We start from the raw sequence: 7,001 nt of genomic DNA on the forward strand, positions 1-7,001 counted from the left end.
CCCAGAAACCAACCCAGCTATGGAAGTATCCAAAGTAAATAAGCCTACAAGATTGTAAACAGGGAACCAGAGACATCAATTGACAAATGAGGATAACTACAAACCAAAAAGAGGGGAAAAACTGTTGTTACAGAACTTCTAAATGGTAGGGAAGTTAAGACAACTACAAGATAGAATGGACTGTTCTAAACTTGAGAAGAAAATTATAAAGCACAGGGTAACCTCAAAGAAAAATGATAAACCTTCACATCAAAATAAAAAAAAGAGGACAAGCACAAATATATAGCAAATACTAAAACAATAGCAATGAAGGAAGTTGTGACACGATTCAGAAACAAAGCAAGCTCAGCATAGAAAATTATATGGGACAAAGAAATCGACACCATGGAAAAGCACATAACAAAAATGACACCAACAAATTTTTATTTGCCGATAATTATGTATCTGTCAAGGGACTTATCCCTAAGATTTATAGAAAACTCCAAGGCCTCAACACCAAAGTAATTAACAATCCAATTGAAAAATGGGCAGAAGACATGAATAGACACTTCACCAGGGAGGATAGTCAGGTGGCTAGCTAATACATGAAGAGATGTTCACAATCATTGGCCATCAGAGAGATGCAAATCAAAACAACAATGAGATACTGTCTCTCTCCAGCACTGATGGCAAGGTTCAACAGGACAGAAGATAACAAACACTGGCGGGGATGTGGAGAGATTGGGAGACTCATACACTGTTGGTGGGACTGTGAAGTGATAAAAACACTGTGGAAAGCAATATGGCAATTCCTTAGAAAGCTGGAATTGGAGATACCATTTGACCCAGCAATCCCATTAGTAGGTATATACCCCCAGTGAGGTGAGAGCCAGGCCAGGAACAGATATATGCACACTCATATTCATTGCAGCATTATCTGCAATAGCAAAAAGATGGAAACAACCTACATGCCCATTAGCGGAAGAGTGGATGACCAAACTATGGTATATACACATAATGGAATGCTATGCAGCACTAAAGAATAATGTAGAGTCTGGAAAACACTGCATAATATGGATGAACTTGGAGGACATTATGCTGAGTGAAATAAGTCAATCATAGAAGGACAAATATAGTATTAGTTTGTTGCTGAGGAGGATCAAGGAAAGGTTTATATATGGAGGGAAACTTTCTTCCTTTGTTGCTGGGGTGAGAGGGAGGGGAGGGAACACTGCAAAAAAATAAAGAAAATGCATTGACCCGTGTCACTTTAATTTTGTGTATTTCACTGTACATAAATCATATTTCAATAAAATGCTTTTAAAAAAAGAAGTATAAAGAGTTCCAATGTACCCTCCTATCCCCTGAACACTGTTCTTCTATTATTAGTATCTTGCATTTGTGTAGTACATTTGTTGCAATAGATGAACTATTATTTATACATAATTATCATTAAAGTACATAGTTTATATTAGGACTCAATTTCTGTGTTGTACAGTACTATTGGTTTTGACAAACACACAACGTGATATGTATATGCACACAGTGTCGTACAGAATGGTTTGCCCTAAAAATGCATCCCACAAATTTTGACGTCTTGTATTTTCATTTTCATTTAGTTCAACTTTTCTTTTTTTAAAATCTCCCTTGAGACTTCCTCTTTAGTCCATTGGCTATAGAGAAATTTGTTGGTAGTTTCCAAGTATTTGAAAATTTTCCTGTTATCTTTATGTTATTGATTTCTAGTTTGATTCCGTTTTAGTTAGATAACATATTACATATTATTTAAATTCTTTTAAACAGGTTGAGGTTTGTTTTATGGCCAGAATATGGTCTATCTTGGGATGTATGCTACAGACACTTAAATAGAGTTGTGTATTTTGCTGTTTTGGAGTGAAGTGTTCTATAAATTTCAATAGGATCCTGTTGGTTAATGGTATTATTCAGTTCTTCTACATCATTGCTGATTTTACACCTACATGTTCTATCAGCTCTTGATGGGGAGTGTTGATGACTGTAACTATAATTGTGGATTTGTCTATTTCTCCTTTCAGTTATATCAGCTTTTACGTCACATATTTTGCAGATCTGTTGTTTGGTGCATACACATTTAGGATTGCTATATCTTCTTGGTGGAATGACTCTTTTATCATTGTGCAATGCACTTCCTTGTCCCCAGTAATTTTCTTTGTTTTGAAGTCTGCTTTATCTTATATCAGTATAGTCACTTTTTTCTTTTGATAATTTGTGTATCTTTTTCCATTCTTTTACTTCCAACCTACTTATATCGTTATATTTGAAGTAAGTTTCTTGTAGACAGCACATGGTTTTTTAATCTACTCTCCTAATTTCTGACTTTAAATTGGTACATTTAGACCATTTATATTTAAAATAATAGTTTGTATATTAAAGATATCTTCCTTGAGAAAGCGGAGGGTCAGCAAAAAAGGAGAAGACCCTCAACGACATGGATTGACACAGTGGCTGCCATGATGGGCTTAGGTATAGCAAGATTGTAAGGCTGAGGCAGGACCAGGCAGTGTTTCATTCTGTTGTATAGGGTCACTATGAATCGGAGTCAACTTGACGGCACCTGACTACAACAACATGTTAAGGATTAAGTCTGTCATGCTATTTTTTGTTTTCTGTTTATCTATGTTTTTCATTTCTGTTTTAATTTTCTGTCTTTCTGTGGGTTACTTGAGCATTTTATAATCTCATTTGATTGATCTATAGTGTTGCTTTTGAGTTAATTTCTATCTCTCTCTTTTTAGTGTATCTCATTTATAGCTTTTTTAGTGTTTGCTCCGGTAACAAATTATATATGTATAACTTATCAAAGTCTATTGTTGACATTTTACTACTTCAAGTGAGCATAGAAAACTTACATCTCTCTCTCTCTCTCTTTTTTTTTTTTCAGTTGAAAATTTCTTTTAATTAAAGACCCATGGGACAAGAAGCTCCTTTGTTACAGTACTTTACATAAGGCTCTTAGAGAGTAAAATAGACATTAGGGAATCAGTGTTAATGATAGTGCTAAAGTCTTAACTAGCAGGTGAACAGTGAAGCAAGATTTTCTTTACTGGCACTGAAATTAGAATACATTGTTACATGCACTGTATTCTTTGGTAGATTTAATCATTCAGTGGAATTAAAGAATTTACAAAGGAAAAAAAGTAGTAAAATATTTTATGTAAAGTTTGAGCACAGTACTCTGATTTAAGCTACTTATAATCCTACTAAAATTTTAAAATATTGCCTCAAAATTTACCAGCCCCTTTATGTGCAAAATTGTAAGTAAAATGAAATGGGGTAGATAATGAGTTTTTAAAACCTTTCGTGATGTTTCTGGTAAGTGAACAAGTGGAAGCTAATCCCATGAATGTGGAGTTCTTTGAACCGGACAGCTACAGCCTTCTCCCACCCACCCCCAAGCACTTCTGTAAGGCATCATTTTGGAATAGCTGTCTAATACATCTTAAATAAGTATATAAATGACAACAGTAATTGTTAACTACTACTACACCATATATCCTGAAGACTGCTTTCAGTATATGGAAAATATGGGTGGTGAAAGATGATCAAAGTAAATCAATTACTAAATAAAAGATAAACCCAGGATGGAGGAGGGGTTATCAGGTGACTTTGATCCATTGTGACTTCAAGGTCAATATAAATAATGCCATGGGATCTCACTGTTGGGTTGAACACTGCAATGCTACTCCCTCTGTTTCTGAAGTGGTTTGCATATTTCACCAGATGCCAAAATCTCTAAGACTGTGCTTTCCTCTTAAAATCAGAAATTGTCCATTCATACAACAGTTTGGACAGGAGGGACACGCTGTGCAGGAGAACTGGCTCTCTCTGAGGATGAGGTTGATCGGTTGGAAATCTCTCTCTGTAGTTCCTCTACTTTTTTCTGAAGCTCTGGTCATTTAGCAAGAAGTTCTTTATATCTGTTGTGAATGGGCTCCTGTGGTTTCATCCGTGGGTTCCACCTTATGAAATATCCCACCCAGAGCTCTAGGTGGTGCATGCTGGCTATTGGATAAAGGACATGATTGGAATAACTCCCATAGAGAGGATTCGTGAAGTCGTTAAGTCTTCTTGCTGGCTATTTATATAAGACCACAATGACACAGTCCTTTTAAGATGATTCTCTTTTCCTCTCTGCTGTTCACTGTTACATAGGAATGTTCCAAATAAACAGCTGTATATATGGTCCAAAATGGTTATGAGAAAATACTCATTGAATTCAAAAGCTGTAGGCAACTGTCTTGTCATTTGCCAGACACAGTCAATATACTGAAGAAAAATAGGTGATCTGTCTGCATCTGAATGGTTCTTATCTCCATGCCCCACTCTTAGTTGAAAGCAATGTCCAAAGCTTAGCCATTCTTTCTCTACAAGGACTTCAAATCCTCAAATGGTTCTATAATATCCATCCAACATGAGCATGGCCAGAGACGTTAGCTGAGCTGTGTGGTCCCAACCATCACTGCAATGTACTACCACAGATGTCTTCCCTGACTCAACTTTGTCAGCAATCCTAAGAGCCCCTACAAGAATAAGCGTAATGTGTTCCAGCCAGTGAGTAGATTCCAAGTTAGACAACCAGTGAGTTTCTTCATTGTTGGGGTATACAATCTCCTTAAGCTTTCTTAATGATTCTCTCATAACATGAATATTATGGATATCCAGAAAAACTAGTTCTGCATTTTGATACACATCTTCACTTTCATAACGTCCACCCTTCGCCTTATTGGCAACAGCATTAACACTTGGCCAGGCATCAAATATAAAGATTTTATGAGACTGGGCATTGGAATCCATGATAGCTTGAAGGTATTTTTCAGCTTCTTTACTTCGCTTCCCACTCCTCATTCCTACCATGGGCTGGCTACCTTGAGTGACTGTGGCTTGACTTTCAGGATGAATCCATGATAAAACTGGGATACGGCCCCTTGATCTGAAGGATGCTACTCTCTTTAACTCTTCAACTGGAATATTTGCTGGCATAACCAAGAGGTCAGGGTATGTATCATACAGCTCACATCGTTCATTTACCTTTGTTATTCTCCAGCTTTCGTTAGGAATTCCCTACTGTCTGTACTTTAAAAGAGGATTATACACCTTCCACCCATTTTCAGAGAGGATACTTCTTTGTATTCAAAAGCAAAAAGGGGCAGGTTATTAGAGACAGGGAACGCGTATTTCATTAGATTCTCAAATACGGACCTTCTTGTTCATCCTTCTGGTTTATGAGCAAACTGTAAATTCCGGATATCCTTGCACATAGTTTCTAGTCCTTAGGAATTTTCACCTTGACTGGAAGCACCACCAATTTTTTCTACTCTACTTATCACACCAAGAGAAGCATCTAAAACAAATGGAGGGTCCTGTTCCATGCTTTTGAAATATAACCTGTAATTTGTGACAATCAAGAGTTCCTCGTACAGCACCAGTGAATGGACATATATAAGTTACATCTTTGGCCATGTCTTTAATATTTTCTCCTAGAAGCAAGGGAGGTTCTTCCATTTCTGCTAATTTGTTAGACTCCCTCAGGACTTTATCCAGGATCTCCTATTTTGATCCTTTTCTAAGTAGTTGACAGTAGTAGCCAGGCACCATCTAGTTCTTCTGGTCTCAGAGTCATGTTGGCTGAGGTTTGCATAGTCCACTAGTCCTCTGGACTAATCGTTTCCACCAGTCTTTGGTTTTCTTCATTCTTCTTTGCTGCTCAAATCAGGAGAAAAGTTGTCTGCAGAAGCTGAAATGGAATCCGATGATATGACAGAAGCTGATTTCGTATGCACAGAATTCTCTGAATGAGAAGTGGAGGCAATTATAATTTTAAAGATGTTTTATCTTCACTTCTGATGATCTTCAAATGCCAGTGGCTCTTAACACATTAACTGGACAGAGAGTCCATGCTAGACGGTCACGCCGCTGTGGGCTGAGAGCCGAGACTCTCGCAGCTGGAGCTCTTCTCCATGGTCTGTGGGAGGTAGCAGGAGAGCGAGGCTGAAGCGACTGCCACGCAGGAGGAGCAGAGGGCGGAGTGCTCTGGGCAAGGACTGCTGTCAAGCGAGCACTGGCCTGGGAGGGCAAAACTTACATCTCTTTACTTTCTCCAATAATAGAAGTGTCTTGAATATTTCCTTTGCATACATTAAAAACCACTTTAGGCAGTGTTGTAATTTCTGTTTCAAACATTAAGCAAAATTTAGAAAACTCAAGATGAGACCAAACCCAAATCAAATTGAGAGCTGTTGAGTCAATTCCAACTCAGGACCCTGTAGGACTGAGTAAAACTACCTTGTAGGGTTTCCAAGACTGTAAATCTTTATGGAAGTAGATTGCTACATCTTTCTTCCATGGAGTGGTTGGTGGGTTCAAACTGTCGACCTACTGGCTAGCAGTCTAGCACTTTAACCACTGTCCCACAAGGGCTCCTTCAAGATGAGAAGGAAAATCTATTTTATTTACTTATATTTTTGTTCTTAGAATGTTCTTTCTTCCTTCTGGATGTTCAAGATCCCTTCTTTAACATTAATTTTCTCTCTATTTAGAGAACTTCCTTTAGCCATTCTGTTAGACTATATTTTCTGGAAACAAATTCTACTAAGTCTTCCTTCATCTGAGAATATCTTGATTTCCCCTTCATTCCTGAAGAATATTTGATCTGGATATAGAATTTAAGGTTGCTTTCTTTTAGCAGTTGAAAAATGCTGTGCTACTTCCTCTGGCCTCCATGATTTCTGATGAGAAATATGCTGTCATTTGCTTTGTTTTTCCCCTATAGGTAATGTGGGTTTTTTCCCCCCGCCTTTGGGTGCTTTCAAGATTTTTGTTGTTGTTGTTGTTGTTTATTTTTGTTTGTTTTTTGTTTTCAGAAGTTTGGCTATTAGGTGTTTGGGTATGAATTTCTTTGGGTTTATCCAGTTTGTCTGTAGTCAAATTTGGGAAGTTTTCAGCCATTTTTCTTTGAGTATTTTCTCAGCTCTGGTAGCATAGTG

At 37.5% G+C, this 7,001-nt stretch overlaps 1 protein-coding gene and 1 pseudogene across 1 annotated transcript in view; both read right to left on the minus strand.

Annotated features, from left to right (window-relative positions):
* Positions 1-7,001, minus strand: part of LRRK1 (leucine rich repeat kinase 1) — a 359,564-nt gene that overhangs the window by 203,198 nt on the left and 149,365 nt on the right. The gene's annotated exons all lie outside the window — the stretch shown is intronic.
* Positions 3,791-5,977, minus strand: LOC103214127 (annotated as a pseudogene).

Source organism: Orycteropus afer, unplaced genomic scaffold (assembly GCF_000298275.1).
Source record: "Orycteropus afer afer isolate SDZICR_OR568_19922 unplaced genomic scaffold, OryAfe1.0 scaffold00019, whole genome shotgun sequence".
NCBI lineage: Eukaryota > Metazoa > Chordata > Mammalia > Tubulidentata > Orycteropodidae > Orycteropus > Orycteropus afer.